This window comes from Rattus norvegicus, chromosome 10, assembly GCF_036323735.1.
Source record: "Rattus norvegicus strain BN/NHsdMcwi chromosome 10, GRCr8, whole genome shotgun sequence".
NCBI lineage: Eukaryota > Metazoa > Chordata > Mammalia > Rodentia > Muridae > Rattus > Rattus norvegicus.
Window position 1 is genome coordinate 26,583,609 of NC_086028.1, and position 16,610 is coordinate 26,600,218.

At 37.3% G+C, this 16,610-nt stretch overlaps 1 protein-coding gene, 1 long non-coding RNA gene and 1 pseudogene across 2 annotated transcripts in view; all 3 read right to left on the minus strand.

Annotated features, from left to right (window-relative positions):
• The window catches only part of LOC134480667 (glyceraldehyde-3-phosphate dehydrogenase-like), a 904,186-nt gene extending 888,109 nt beyond the window's left edge, over positions 1-16,077 (minus strand). The window contains exon 1 of the mRNA XM_063270022.1: positions 15,531-16,077. The gene's annotated coding sequence lies outside the window, so the exon portion shown is untranslated. The remainder of the gene's footprint in view (positions 1-15,530) is intronic.
• Positions 706-9,174, minus strand: LOC103693305 (uncharacterized). Its single transcript, XR_594651.4, has 3 exons — positions 8,892-9,174; positions 7,410-7,495; positions 706-3,197 (listed from the first exon to the last, which is right to left on the minus strand). It is a non-coding gene; the product is annotated as an uncharacterized LOC103693305 (long non-coding RNA).
• Rps19-ps17 (ribosomal protein S19, pseudogene 17) lies at positions 15,615-16,065 on the minus strand (annotated as a pseudogene).
• Positions 16,078-16,610: the final 533 nt, after the last annotated feature.

The window sequence follows — 16,610 nt, forward strand, 5'->3', positions numbered from 1 at the left end:
AGGGAACATAAGAAGTGTGGCTGTAATGTAAAAGTTATCGTCAATAATTAGTAACAATCTTATAGAATTTTAACAATATTTAACAGCTGCTCAATACCCATGAAAAAGAGCTATGCATTTCACTGTAATCAATAAGATGACTTTGTATTCGTGTGACATAAAGCCTAGAGCTAAGTGGTCTGGGTGTAGATATTTAGTTTAGAAAAGCTAATCATAAAATAAACTGAAAAAAAATAATGAAAATACTGTGTCTGTTCACTTACAGTTTGGAACTAGTAATACAACAGAGCCTAAGCTGACTATTACAGATAATATCGTCCTACTCAGGAGAATAAAGACCACCCATCAGCTGGGTCATTCAAGACAAATAGGGAGGTGCTGCATTATCCTTTGAAAAGTTTTCTGATACTTTTCTTTTGGTAGAAAAAATATGCTAAAAATGCAACTGGCAATTTAATTGTTGCAATTAATACAATGCTGATAATTATACATTAATAATCTTAAAGCATATTCACCAAGAATATTAATAAACAAATTTGAAACTTTTATCCTAGCATTTTTAAAAATGCAAAGCATCACACAATTGTCTTCATTTTTTGATGTGGACCTCTTGTCATATGACCCTTTGTCCTAGTGTAGAGTATAGGAAAAGGTTTGAAGGGACATCATCAAATATTTCTTAACCATGTTCTCACTCTGTACCTTCATTCAAATGCCAGCATATACTGACAAAGTCTGTCAGGAACAAGATCTCCCAATGTCCTTGTTCCATGACAAGTTTGAGTTGAATAACAAGACTGGAGATGGGATGAGCAATTCAGCAAACAGGACAAAGATTTTTTAATAATGTCTTGATAATATCTTCAAATCAATTATTGAAGTATTTTGGTTCTGTGTTTCAGGGATAAATAAAATTAATGGGGTATTTACATAAAAATATATAAGGCGGTCTGTGTTTTAGGGGCTCTGTCAAGGAGAATGCAGATAAAAATCCAGTTACAGCCTCTATCTTAGTCAAGTTCAAAGGTTAGTCAGGGAAGAAGATAAACATTATCTAATTCATCACTAAAAATGGAGGAAAAGAAGTCATAATTAGTGTGATTTTGAATATTAAACTATTTTCATAGATAAACCATCTAATTTTTAATAATTTTAATTTAGTTTTTATAATAGGAATGCAAATTTTCTTTTACACAGTAGATAATGTATCACTCGTAACATATACAAAATGATAGAAATACCTCAAAATTTGGGGAAAACAAGCTACTAATCATATTCAGAAGAATATATGTATATACAATATGCTATATGGATGGTGATATATATTTGAGTTCTAGTCATCTATTTTCTATACTATGTATTATTTCAGGGATTGCTAGGATTAACACTTCAAAAGTAATTGTGTCAGTTGCCCTTTACTTGTATATCTAGAAGTGTGGGTGGAGCCTTAACAGTAGAACATTACAGGAGCTATAGAAAATGACTTTTGTGGTTCAGTGTGCATATAAGATACAAAGCTATAAGCAGCTCTTTATCACTGTCTTCCTTGGAGTTGGAAATACGTTTATTCATTTTATAGATGTCTAATAATAGAAATGTATGTTACGTCTTCAAAAGTTATTTGACCACAGAGACATTTACTGATGGAGCATCTTGAAGAAATCACTGTCTTCGGAATGACTCTGTACAGTTGCTATCCATCCCATCTCTGACTGCCTGATGTGTTCCTTAATGTGTGCAGCCTCACAATGAACATTCACAGTGGATGTTTGGGAAAGGAAAAAGAGCTCTTTCATCATGTCTTCCTGAGTTCAGTAACACTGACAGTATCATATCTGCTCCAAGTGGAAGAGTGTACTTAAAGTAATGTAAAACTATAATACCCCCATTATTCCCATCATTGATAGATGTTGAGGGGTAATAGAATCATATTTTTAACTGTCTCCTATGCCAGAGCAAAACTGATCATGTAGAACACAGTGTCATGGTAGGCATGAAACTCCACCCTGTGGTACATATTCTGATGACCAGTAGTAGTAGCATGACTGTCCCTGTGTCTCAGGACTCAGTGTTCCCACACTTATCACTAGGCAGATCCCCTAATCTCCTGAACACAGGCTAATTCATCAAACAGATTGAGCTAACTTGTGGCTAAGTAGTAGATACTACAGAAGCTTCAGAGAAAAACTCTCTAATATTTCTGCCCTTCCCAAAATAGGAAAGAAGTGTCTTCTCACAAGGCACATTGGCTGGGCAATGCACAGATGTAAGAATGCTAATTTTTGGCTTTGATGTAATTTTTCTAAGTTAAAAGAGATTGTGATTTTTCAATCACCCTGGCTTTGGCTTATCATTGTTTATGAATATGTTTATGAATATGTTTCTAGGATGTGGCTTAAGATATGTCAGGAAAGTTAAAAAAGGACGGACTGGGCCAGAGTTTCAACACCAACCTCAAGGCCTTGCTCTTTAATGACCCAAATTTCTGTACTACAACCTCCTCCTAAAAGTTCCACTGTCTTCTATCAATGCGAGGCTCTCTGCCTAACCTTTCAGACCTTGGTCAATGGGAATTCAAAACCCAAACCATAGCTATCTTCCCCTGCTAACCCAATACTGATAAGTTTTCTTAGTTACATTTTTTATTAATACTACAAAGAAGATTTAGAGATAGCAAAAGCTAATTAAACCAATTCAATACTCACTTAAAGGAAACAATGCTGGCTTTGTGACTGGATTTGAGCTTATAAGAATCACAAGATTTTCTGATAACATTTGTTTTGCTGGAGAGAATGAATCATGTGTTGTGAGTCATCAGGTTGTTATATCGAAGTTTATTTCAAGAGCAGTTAGTGAAGAAAGCTGCTTCGTTCTGTGGAAACTAACACGGGGCAGAACGCATTTAACACTGTGCGAATCAGGGTTTAGGTTGATGTGGCTGGATGAGAGGGCACCTCCATTTAAGAAAGTCAAACATTTCAAAAAAAAAGCCTCTGTAAGGTACTCACCTCCTCAGCCATCTGAAAATTGCCATGTATTGGATTCACACAACATTTGTCCATCACAGAGTTTTAAAATAACCTGCCATTTCTAGAAATCATAATTAGACATAATTCATAAGTAGGAACAAAAGCAGAATAGTATTCTTCACATTCCCAAGGGAGACCATGGTGGATTCATGGTTGTGATCTTCAACACTGAAACAGAAAGAATGATTATGCCCTTGGAATGATGTAAAACAAAATCTAACCAATGTTTTACATAGTATTCCATGGAAATCTCGATCCTGACTCGTCATCCTCAGTGAATAAGAGCCACACAGTACAGGTTGAGCAATCAAAAATCTTGGCTTGTTCAGGGTGGTTCCCACTTACGATCTGGCTACCGTTTAGCATCTCCACTCGGAAACCCTCTGCCTGGTTGCTGATCTGGGTTTCCAAATCACTTCTGAGCACCAAGTGAATGTATTGTCAAACAGTCAAGCAAAATTATTGCAAAATAAAGTCTAGATTAGCTGTGTGGACTCAGAAGCATATTTGTGTTCCCTGGCCTTTTGCTCCCTTCTCTTGTCTCCACGATATAGTGTTGTATTTTATCAGTTAACATACATTAAATGTTGTGTGCTCTTTATGTATCAGGAGCTGGAATTTTAAGCACACAGTTTCATTTACTCTAAATGGCAACATTGCAAATGTGTGCATTATTGTCTTTGGTTCAATTAAAATTCAGAGAAGCACGGCTTTGAGCAGCCAGCGCCTTCTAAACCCAAACACCAGCAACAGTTATTATTTATTGATAGCTCACTGCCTCATAGCTAGATAGCCAATTTAGCCTGGCAGATAGAGAAAGAATGAAAATAAGTACCAAGGAACCCTGATCACTCAATAAGCCTTATGCTGTTTTCTGTCTCAGAGATTCTCCCACATTCACTGCTGAATGTTCATAGGTCAACATAATCATTCAACTGGGACAATACATGCTCTGTTCTCACTACTTTTTTGGTAGAATTTATCACCATTAATTTTTATTTACTATTTTTTAATTTGCATTGTAAGTTCCCCAAATTTTCGGCATCTTGGAAAATACCTACTATGCCATAGTTCCTGTGCAAGTGTCTAGTAGCAGAAATTTGGGTGGTAACAAATGACAGATAATTGGTCAGGGACATGGTTGTCTTATATACAGGGTTAATGGCATTGCTCAAGGCTAACATCTGGATTTCTCATATCAGGGGTGCTTTGTATGCTGTAATCATTTCACCAATGCAAACTGACAACATGCAGTCTGACTGTGACCCTTCCTAACACACCCGCCAAGCACAGTTACATTTTTAATGAAATTTGAAGCTCTACATAGGCCCTAATACCCTTAACTATTCAATATTAACAGGATATATGCAGCCAAGATACACTCTAGACTCTGTGAACATCCGAGTCTGCTGCCTCTACTCAAGATCTTCCTCCGTCTATGAATTTATGTATTAGTCATTTACTGAGTCAGCTCACTTGATTTAATAAGTATTTGAAGTCAACCCCAGAATCAATCAGTTCTTTTTTTATCTGACCCTTGGCCTGGCATGATGTTCCTAAGCCATACCATTAGAAGTGCATAAACTGCCTCAAAGTAATTCCAGTTCAATAACGAACAATCCCCTTAGTGACAAAATAACACAGTGAGTTTTCAATATTGGCAGTCAGCTCCTCCTCCCAGACTATTGTTAGACACAGGATTAGGGACTATATCAGTCCTGAGTAAGCATATCATCCTAGATTGGCTTATTAATTCATTTTACTTCTAATGATTAGTATACTTTAAACTGCTGCACACTGCTTATAGCTCAGTGATTCTCTGCTATGTTGATAAATAAAGTTTGTCAAACCCTCTGTATTAGCAATGTTTCAGATAGCTCTGAAAAGATAACTTGATTTTCTCAAACATGAAGATGCTAATATTATTTGTGGTTGAGGTCATAAATCTGACCAAGCATTGTACAGTTTTTCTCTCCTGCATGAGTGGGGTTGACCATCAGAATAATTTATCCTTCCTGAGTATTTCATGCGATGTGGGGTCTAATCAATAATTGGTCTCATTTTAAATCTAATACATTTTTTAGATTTTTTTTTAAATTTGGTTTATTTAATTTTGCTTGTGTGTCTGGGAATTGATCACAAGGTCTGGCATGTTTCTGGGTCTCCTGGAGTCCACAGAAGCTTCCCTCCTTTATTTTTCACAGTATTTATTTAAGCCCAGGTTTAAAGAGATTATAATTTGAGAATACAGTAGGAGAGGGCTAGAGAAATGGTTCAGCAGTTAAGAGAATTTATTGTTCTACCAAAGGACCTGGGTTCAATTCCTAGTACTCACATGGTGCCTCATAAAATAACTCCAGTTCCAGTGACTCTAACACCCTTTCCTGACCTCTTCAGGAGCCAGGTGTGCATATGGCACTTAGCTATGCAAACAAAATATTTACAAACATAAAATAAAGTAAATAAAACTTTAAAGCATTTAAATGAAATGATAACTTAGGATTCTTTTCTAAAAAATGAATACATATCTTCTGTGAGGAAGCAATGCAGTGATTGTAAGCCTATACATGTGTGTGTGCGCGCGCGCGCGCACACACACACACACACACACACCTAATAGATATGTTAGGATTGTATGATTATACTCTTTTCTACTTCATCATGTCCTTTTCAAGACCTCCCCTGTTAAGGTTCTTGCCGCTTCACTCAGTTTCTTGAAAGTGTAACTCCTGTATCTGAATTTGCAAGCATTCGCCAAAATAATCATTATGATTCATGTCCTATAACTGCTAAGAAGTATCTTTCTTTTGTTCCCTCTCCATCTCCAAGAGAGAGGGCAACCTAATAAAAATGTAGTGCTTCTTTGAAAAGCCTCATGTATAATGTAATAGAATAATACTGAGTTTGAATCTCCACCGACACTATGTCCAGAATACCAATAGATCCCCCATAATATATCATGAAACAGATTCTCCAGGGATTACCCGCATTGGAAAGAGAGATTAGAGGGGTAGAAAAGTTACCATGATTTCTAGCATATTTACTTCTTCTGATTCATTACTTTATCACTAAGATGAGGAACGATCACAACACAGAATTAGACAGTCCTCAATGTTTCAAGGCTTGAGTGTCAGTTAGAAAATAAAATCTAGGGGCTGGGGATTTAGCTTAGTGGTAGAGCGCTTGCCTAGGAAGCGCAAGGCCCTGGGTTCGGTCCCCAGCTCCGAAAAAAAGAACCAAAAAAAAAAAAAGAAAAGAAAATCTATTTCAATGCAATTTGTTTCACAGGATTACTGAGGCATTGACAAAGAGGGGAACCATTGCATAAATATATCTTAAACTTATCCTGGCAGAATTTTAGAACGATGATAAGATTGTGATAAGTGCCATTATCATGTGGATTATGTGCTTTCTGACCACAAGCTGCGGTGCTGAGGGCTAGGGCCAACACTGTATTCCTCATAGCATGGGATAAAACTGTCATGTCTGCCAGGGATGCCTAGATTGATATTTTAAAAAGTATTTATTTGCTATATTTCAACCGCTTTTTAAGGAATTTCATGCACAAGTACTGTATTTACATCATTTATACCATACCCTGCTCCTCCAATTCATCTCTTTTCCTGTCCTCCACTCTAGTGTTGTGTGCAGACATGTGTGTGGAGGTCAGAGGACCATTTTCCCAAATTCTCTCCTTCTTGTGTGCAATCTGTGGTAGAACTCTCATTCTCAGGCTTGCACAGGAAGCTTTTTTTAACCCATTGAGCTATGTTGCCAGACCTTGTTTGGCATTTTCAATAGAAAATTAGCCAAGGTTTTTATAGAAGTCTATCTCTTTGTTGGGAACCTCAACTGTCAGCTTTGTATTAATTAAAAATCTTTATTTACTTGAATGTAAAATTTCCATTTTGTGTCACTACATATCTGTTTATTCTTCTTCTAATATGTCATTGTTTTAATTATTATAGAATTAATCTGAGTTAGTATTGAATACATTGCTTATCACATTAAAATAGTACTTCAATGTTTTTTCTTGGGCCAGAGCTGGTGATGAGAGGGGTAAAAAAAGGGTGACACTGGAGGACATGCTTTATCCACAGCTACTGTGACACCTACCAACTATAGAAACCTCACTTCTCAGGAGTATGTCACCTGCTCTGTTCTTAACACGACCAGGTTGCTTTTTATAAAGCAAAGGCATCTCCACCTCTACTTTAAAAGACGCGGAGAGCTTCTGTTAGTCTCTTACTTACAGAATGAGAGACTGGGGAGACTCATGGGATTCTAGGCACGTTTCTACTTGACATCTTCTAAGCATCTCTGGGAAATGACTACAGCATAAGTGAGGAAGCATGCTAATGAGCAGGTATTGTCTCTCACCTTCTTCATGTCCGAAAGCAAGCGTCCTTCCCTATTTTTCTGACCTCTTTAATTCCTATTTTTCAAGAAAGTGGGGCTGAGTCATTCTGAAAACACAGAATATATCCAAGTAAGTATATAAAGAGTTCATTATCACTGCAGCTTATTATTACAATGCACTTCTAAATTCTCAAACCATCACAAACAAAATACAGATTACAGACCGACAGCTAGAATGTTGAACATAGAAAAGGAGAGGCATTTATGATAGAAGGAACTCAGAAAGCAGTCATCAAAGAAATTCAAGAATTCTACTTTTTACATTATTACATGTATTATTTTTTTAAAAAGGAAATCCATTTTATGTCTAAAAACTCAGAAGTAATCATAGTGGTAGTTATTTAACTAAAAACTCTAATCTATACATTCTCTGTATAAATATTTGCACTATTGTTTAAATGAAATTCTGTCATCTGAGCTGACAATGCTGCCTCCAAGAGCCAAAGAAAACCTAACCAAACCCCTATAACCAAGCATGAGAAGTTCCCCTTTGAGCTGTTGTCCAGGGTTGTCCAAAAGTCATTCAAAGCACACAGGCTACTACTATTGTCCTTGGTTGGCCAACAGAAGTGGAAGATAAGTCTGCATTGCTGAAGATACATGCATTTCAGAAAAAAAGGATCAGAAGCTCCTATGTTGGAACTGCCCTAAATGGCTCCTCATGGGAAACTAACTTTCATGGTACTTAAAGAAGTAAAGCAGCTACGAGTCCTACCCAGCTATGATGCCTAAACGTGCAGTAATGGTGTACATATTGTGGTGGTAGCCTACAGCTCTCCTGTTGCACTTAAGACCTTCTCAAAAAGATGGAAAACATTTCTGGTTCTGGAAACTAGCCAACTCTACAGGGTTAATGAAGTCATGTATTTAGGAGGAGAAATGCTGCTTCTTTAAAACAAACAAATCCCTAAATTCACTCTAAATATCTGTTCTTATACCCAAAGATAAGTATAGTTCACGACCCTTGTCAAGGGAATTTGTCTTTGAGAAAAGACAAGACTTAAATAAAACCAGTAGCAAACAAAATTCAAACTTGTAGAATCAAGTTTTAAAGGATACGTCTACAAAAAAAGTCTTATACTCAAGGCTTGGTGAACATTGCAGAACTAAGAGTCTTTGGGTAAAAATTTAAAGAATATAGTTGTTATGTTTTTGTTTGTTTTGTTTTGTTTTTAAAAAGCTGAAGAAAGGGCACAGAGGAAGGAACATTGTGTGCTTGGTTTGCTTATGCTTATTTATTTGTTTGTCCTGGCCAATTCCAGATGAGCTAGACTGTCATAGTGACTGTGAGCTCCTGGCAAGGCTGCCTCTTGGAGATACACTGGGACATGGCCTCCCTGTAGGGATTTGTCAGCAAAATTTTAAGTATCAGTACTCTGAGCCTTGGGACAGCAGAAACTGCAACTTAAGTTATACAGTGCGCTTCTGGGGTGAGAAACAAACCTTTGGCCAGAGGAAAGGTTTCAAACTCGCAGTCTCATCCTCTTCTCTACGGAGCAGCTGTCAGCTCCGATTAGCTTTTCTGCTTGCAAAAATCCTCAGCTCTCTGAATGGTTCCATCCTCTTGGTTCTCCTTTCTGCTGTGGTCTGTGGCTTGGCTGTTTGATGAGCTGTCACAGCTGGCTGACCAGAATGCTGCCCAATCAGCTTCTCCAGCAAGAGCCCTCTGCCTGACCTTGTTCTCACATTGCCTCTCCCATCCCTCTGATCCTGTTGCAGTTCAACTCCCTTCCCCTGCTGTCTGATCCCCTTCCTGTCTACTCAGCCTGATAGACAGTTTGATTACCTGCTCCTTCCTCTCACCCTGCTGGCCTTCCTGCTGCTACCAGCTGTACTGTGGCCTGCCAGGAACTCACCATCAATTCCTTCTGACCCTCCATTAGTTCTGCTGGCTGATCGACTTTACACTTTTTCCCCCAGCAATTCTATGATCCCCTGTTGAGTCCTTCCACTAGTGCTTCTGATCAGCTGCCTGACATTTTCTCCTTTGGTGTCCTCTTCGATTCCCTTGCTGTTGATCAAACTAGTCTGGTGTTCTATAGCAGGAGTTTTCTTTCTTAGTCGGGCACTGGGGGATACCCAGAGGGCTATCTTTGACAAGTGACACCATCTAAGCTTGGCCTAACTCCACCTGCTTCCCCCAAATCTTCCTCCAGAGAGTGGCGTTGAGATCCAGATATGGCCTTTTGTATACAATAGTTTATTTATACTTTTCATTTGGAATTATGTATTTCTCTTGGAGCAACTTGTCTTCTAACTTCTCCCAATTAGTTACAGAATATTTTCTAAGCCTTTTCTCTACCTCATTGTTTTCTCCCAGCACTGTTTGGCTATTTCCATCACAGGGCCAGCATCAAAAACCACCTGAACTCAAGTCTCTGTTTACTTCTAATTTATAGGCTTGAACTTCAAGTTGTTTATTTTTTCTGAGTTTCATTTCTTGTCACTAAAATATTTCCAGAATTTATTCAACTAATAGTTATTGAGAACTAACTACACATGGATATATAGTGAGCTTAAAGTTAAGTATGTCTTTGTGAACACCAAGCTCCCTAAGTACCTGATGTTTATATTCAAGGATAGATACAGTGAAAGCACACATACTCATACCCCACACACACACACAGACTGTATTTATATAATCTACAATGTAGTAATTGCAAGAATTTTATTAAATGCAATATTAAAGAATTTGAAGAGGGGCAGGTACTGGAGATGGAAAAGCCAATCTGATTTAGGGAGGAAGCATTGGGAGATCTCTGAGAAGGATCAATGAAGATAGACATGGAGTGTTCTAACAAAGGGAAAACAGCACACACAGAGATCTCCACAGAGTTTGTATTTACCAAAGGAACATGTAGAAGGCTCTCAAGCCTGGGCCATAAGAACTGAGATGGCCATGAGGTAGCATCAAACAGATACAGGTTAGACCGTGTGAGACAGTGACCAGCACAAGTATGCTGGGGCATATTCTAGTCAGAAAAAATTACTGGAGTTTGAACTAAATGAGCACTATTTCATAGAAATGCCTGCGATAATTAAACTATTTTGTGGTGGGTACTTACATACAAATATTGATAGTGCAATCATAAAATCTAATACACAGTTTTAAGCTCCAGAACTTTGGCTCTGGTTAAGCTTACTCATGTTAATTTTTACTATCACATTTATTAGAGTAAAATTAAAAAAAATGTTTGAAGTCTGCAATATCACTAACAGCATATACCCATGGTGCATTTGGACAGCACCAATATAGCAGCAGACCTGGATATGCTATTATTTCTACTTTAAATAAACATTAAGTTGTTACTAAATTATGAATAGTCACTGAATAGAATCATTAGCATATTAATATATATAAAATGCTGCTTTTTAAGTTAATAAGTTTTAAATTAATTTAAATTTAACATTGATTGAAATTCAGAATTAAATTAATTTCAATTAAAATCAATTAATGTATTTCATCTAAATATAAACTAATGAGTGTGGCTATAAACTATCAGGGGTTAATGAAGAAGCAGCTTCATTCAAAATGTATTTGATATTTTGGTCCATAGAGGCCTTATTTCAGGGGAATAAAAAACCTGAGTGAACTGGATTCTGGTCCCAATCATTTTTGTTGAATGATAGGAAATTCTACTGCTATTCCTTCATGCACTGGATTTCTCAAAACTTTGTTTTTGGAAAAAGTAATCCACTTCCAAAATTGAAAATCATTCCATGGTAGATTAAAGACGAGCTGAAGGCCAGAACTGCATAGATGCAAGTAAGTGTTTTATCGTGCTATGTCACAGAACAAACATCAATAAAACAAAAAAAATTACCTTTTCTTTTTTTCTATAAAATAAAAAGGCACCAGTAGTAAACATTGTAATATCAAGTATATAGATCACTATATTCTGCCACATGCTTGGTCCAAGTCACATTCAACAATTATTAGTCACAGAAGTTATTGTTTTTGTGGTGTTGACTGAGCCTGGGGCCCTACCCAAGCAGTGGAGAACTTAGTTAATGTGGCAATCTGAATGTTCTGTTATTAATTTAAAGACTATATTCACAGTTTAACTTTACAGACCTCAGCAGAAAGGCCAGTGGATATTATTTATAACTGTAGAATCCTAGAAATCTAATCTAGCAAATCCACACAACAGTGAACGATGTTTCCAAAGATTATAACAGCATAGTTTTGTAACTTAAACTTTGAAGCTAATTCTTCACTCCAAGACTTTATATGTATTACATTCTAAAATTTAATCAAGAAATAAATTCTATCTGGGCAGTAATGGCACATGACTTTAATCCCAGCACTCAGAGGCAGAGGCAGACAAATCTCTGAGTTCAAGGCCAACCTTGTCTACAGAGAGAGTTCTAGGACAGCCAGATCCAAACAACAACAACAACAGCAGCAGCAGCAGCAGCAGCAACACTAAACTCGCAGCTGAGGCTTTGGTAGTTAGGATGTGGCCTCCTGAGGAAATTCTCACAGTTGTCTTATATGAATCCTTGCTGCCCTTGTTGATATATAGAAAACTTCTAACTACATTCACTTATGAAGTCCAGGATTTATCATTATTTCCCTTTAATATTAAGAAGAAGTTTATTTATTATTTATTCCACATTACCATGGAATATGTAAGGTAGGATTTAAACATATATTTTCTGCAAGACAAATTCTATACTTTTCAAACAGTGATAATATATTACTTTACAAAATGGGAAAATAGATTGCCATAGCATAATGAAATGCAAAACAATGCTACATTTGTAAGAATTGAAGTTTCATATTGTTTAAACTTTACTCCTACATAAAGAGTAACTACTTACTCTCGGCTATTAAAATAAGCTAGATAGTCTTATAAAAGTAATAATCTGCATGTATACATAAATTGAAATTACTCAGCTCTTTCTAATGACTCATGCTCATCATAGATGGATTTAAAAAAATCAAACCACGTATACCTTACCACAAAAACCAAGACATCCAGGGAATGGTGTTGGGAACATATTTGCTTTACAAAGGTAGAATTTTGGTGGATTTGGAACACAATGAGGGACATGTGTATAGTTAGGAACTGTTTTTATTTTTTTTAACTCTTAGTATTTTCTAAGCATGTGGCAATGATCCAATATAAAATTATATGAAAGAAGTCTAGAAACTGTGATTATGCTTGCCTTTTAAAAGTTACTTTCTTTGGTAAAAATAATAAATACTATTTTAGGATCAAGTCAGTGCTTTAACATTATTGACTTTTTGAACACTGAATGTTTATGAAGTCCTAGCCTGTAAGAGTTCTGCCTCCCCACTGAGTCTCTTGGGAAGGTTGATTGCCTTCATTTTTCAGCAAGAGTCTCTCAAGAATTGAGAACTTAAAAAAGAAATTCTCTTTGATAGCAGCTTGTAAATCAATCTTCTATTCTACCTCAGAAGCCAAGGGTCTTAGTGGGCCTTAAACTAATAGCTGGAAAGATGAGAGCTATTCTGAGGACATGTGGAATGACTGTTAGCAACTGTGAAGACTGAGAATCATGGCTGACCAAAGTCTTGGCAAAATGACTGGGATGCTCTCTGTCTCCTGTTAAGCACAGGTATTTAAAGGCAAAGGTTGGCTCCTGGGGAATGCTGACTGCCGTGTTAAATATATCTAGAAGGAGGAGGGTACACACCAAGAATCAGAGAACATTTCAGTCTTCAGTCTTTCCTAAGTTGTCTAAGACAGGTTGGAAAACATATGGAACTGTCTCTTTGGTGCTTTGATCTCTCCTCTACATCTATTTCTGTTGCTTAGCTGCACAAGTACCCTGTCTTCTCTATTAACTCCTCTTTTTTTCCTTTTAAAGAACAGACTGTAATTTAGGGGCATCATTTTTTTCTTCCTTTTTTTCCCTCCAAATCTTCCCATCTTCCTGTCAAATGCATAGCCCCTTTTAAAATTATTTGTTATTACCTGTATATGTACATAGATGTATTCCTAAATATACCCTGCTCAGTTGGTGTAATATTACTTGTATACATGTATATTTTTCCAGGGATGACTATTTGTTATTAGAGTACCAAATGCTGTGCTCTTCTCTGGGGAAGACTATTTCTCTTGTTCTCAGAAGTCCTTCACTGCCTATAGTTCTTTGTGTACTACTGAGGCCTCTTACAGTTTTCCTAACACTGGTGAGATTTTATGGGTACAGTTCCTAAAATTACTAGAAGATGTTCAGCAAATTCTTACATACTCTGGCTCTATCGTCTTCCTGCAGCTATTCTGGAATGCTCCCTGAGTCTTAGGTTCAGGAATTGTATTATAGATATATCCATTATTATTGGGCTTCACAACTATGTGATTTGGTTGTGGTTTCCTGTAATAGTCTATGTCAGTTGAAAGAGAAATGTGCTTGATGAGGAGTTGAGGAAAGCACTTACCTGTGGGACTGGACAAACCAGCTATGATTCCTGTGACCTGCAAAGACAACCATCATGGAGTGATAACCCTACAGGAGAAGCAATGACAGACACCTTAGCAGTAACTAACAGCTTTGTAATTGGGCTTCAGACTTAATCATCGAGAGAGAAAACATGCCTGGTGCAAAACCCTAGCCAGCTACCCACAGTTATAGCCTCAGAACTTGGTACTGAACCTATAATCGACTCTTTTTTAAGAGAGAAAAAGACTACATTGCTATTTCTCAATCTTCTTATCTTAGGACATGCTCTTTGTAGGTAATTATTTGGTGCAGTGTTTTCTTTAAAAACTGAAAATGTATACAGTCAAGAAGAACATATCTATTTACAGATTCAGTAAGTAATTATTTGGCTATTTAAATATGCTTTTCTTCTTAGATAACCCAGAGGCTTGAGTATTTATTTTTACTGACCTTTAGTAATGATGAATGATGATCCTCATTATAGCAGTGGATTATTTAAAAAGACTATACCAAATACTACACATCACTAAACTACATGTTGGGATTCCAGAAGAATTAGTATGTACGCAGTTGAACTTATGCAGTCTTGGGAAGCACATACCTGATCTGTACAGATTCAAACTAGTTGAAATCGCAGCAGCAATAAAGGCAAGTAGACATGTTTCACTCCCTAACCAAGAAATGATTTGTAATTGATTCTTGCTGGGAAAAAGGAAAATCAATTTTTCATGAGGAGTGTCACTGCTTATATAAACACAACAAAACCAATCTCCCATGCTTTTTGTTTGCTTAGTTTCTTTTTAGGGGCTGGAGAGAGAGAGGAAGGGAAGAAAGAAGCGAGAGAAAGAGAGAGGTAAGGAGGAAGAGAGAGAGAGCGAGGGAAGGAGAGAGGGAAAGAGAGAGAGAGAGAGAGAGTGAGAGAGAGAGAGAGAGAGATCATAAGTTGACTTGGGTAAGACGATGGAGAGGATCTGTGAAGATTTGGGAGAGGGGAAATATGATAAAATATACTGTATGGAAAATTTAGATATACAACAGTGTTTGTGTTTCAGTAGCTAATCTTTCCATAACAACACGAACATAAATTGACTCAGTGAAATAAAGATGTTCTAACTATTAAAATCAAGTTGAGTGTCACAGAAGCACAAATGGAAGGTCGTTCAGCAGACTTCACCAAAGCATTCTTGCATACGGGAATCTGGAACTGACATAAGACAGCCTAAGATCAGACAGATAACAGCATCTAGTTTATCAGGAACCAAACAAATCTTAGCATCTATTTTCTTCTTGCTCTAAAGGCGAGGAAAACTGCAAAAATCTGAATACCTTTCTCACTTTATAATCATCATTATTTTCATTTTTTCCCTGAAACTCTTCCTGCTGGGTTGTGTATTAGCAACTTATCAATGTGAACGCATGCCCACACACACACACACACACACACACACACACACACACACACATACACACACACACATCTTTTACCTAGGCTGTTACAATCGTTAGAATCTGAGCAAGAAGAGCACTGTGGAGATACTTGATCTTCCCGCTTGCAGTAATGGACCTCTTGTACCAAAGGAATTGTATTCTGTACTCTGGCGGCACTGAGTTTGTCAGGAAAGTTACCATTGGTCTGACGAGACAAACACACTAGAAAGAAGTGAACACATGTTGAAATTTTCTATCTTCCCTTCTTTCTTTTTTTTATTTTTTTTAAGAATGAAGCAATTTATTAACCCAGGATTCTTTGTTCTAATGCTTCATGCTGGCAGCTGCCACCTGTCCCCTGTCCAGAAATCCTGTTGAGATCTCTGTCCCTGAGATTTTAGTTTGCAGCCGCCATCTTGGTCCTTTTCCACCATTTTCAGCTCCTCCAGGGATTGGAGGATCCCGCTGGTCACACTCTTAGAGCCTCTGCTGAAGTGGCTGGGCCTGACTCCGTTTTTCTGCCGTCCTCCATAGACCTTGGTAATGGAACTATCCCCTGCACCACACCACCACCACGGAGGTATAGGTGTGGTGCTGTGGAAGCAGCTCCTGTGTAGAACCAGTTCTCATCATACGGGACAAGCTCTTTATGTTTGGCCAGCTTGACTGTGTCCACCCATTCGGAGACTTTCAGCTTTCTGTACTTTTTGAGGAAGGCTGCCAGAGCTCTGACAAACTCCTGCTAGTTAAAATCTTTTACAGTAACTCCAGGCATCATGTGGCTTCCATCCAATAAAGGCATTTTTGGGGTGGTAATATTTTGTAAGACTGTTAGCAGGTCACATTATAAGTCACTCAGAATAATTCATGTTAACAAAGAAATGGAGACGGTATTTTCTACATATGATGTTTTTATTCATAACATTGAAAAGTACTAATACTTTGTTTATATTTATCTATGTGTAGATTGTCATATCATCACCTAGCTGGTAGAAGTATTTGAAGATGAGAAAATATTTTCTGCTCTTATGAGAATTACATCTCAGCTATTGAAAGTGACAATCATTGGGGTGAACTAAAATACTTCCAAATAATCATTATAAAGTAATTTATATAGAGAACTGAATAAAGATTTTCTTACTGCAGTAGTTAGATAGAGTTAGCATTTGCTTTAAAAATGTTTAATTTCCCACTGAACTGAGAACGGGACCCCTGTTGAAGGATTCAGAGAAAGGACTGAAAGAGCTTGAAGGTGCTTGAGACCCCATATGAACAACAATGTCAACCAACCAGAGCTTCCAGGGACTAAGCCACTACCCA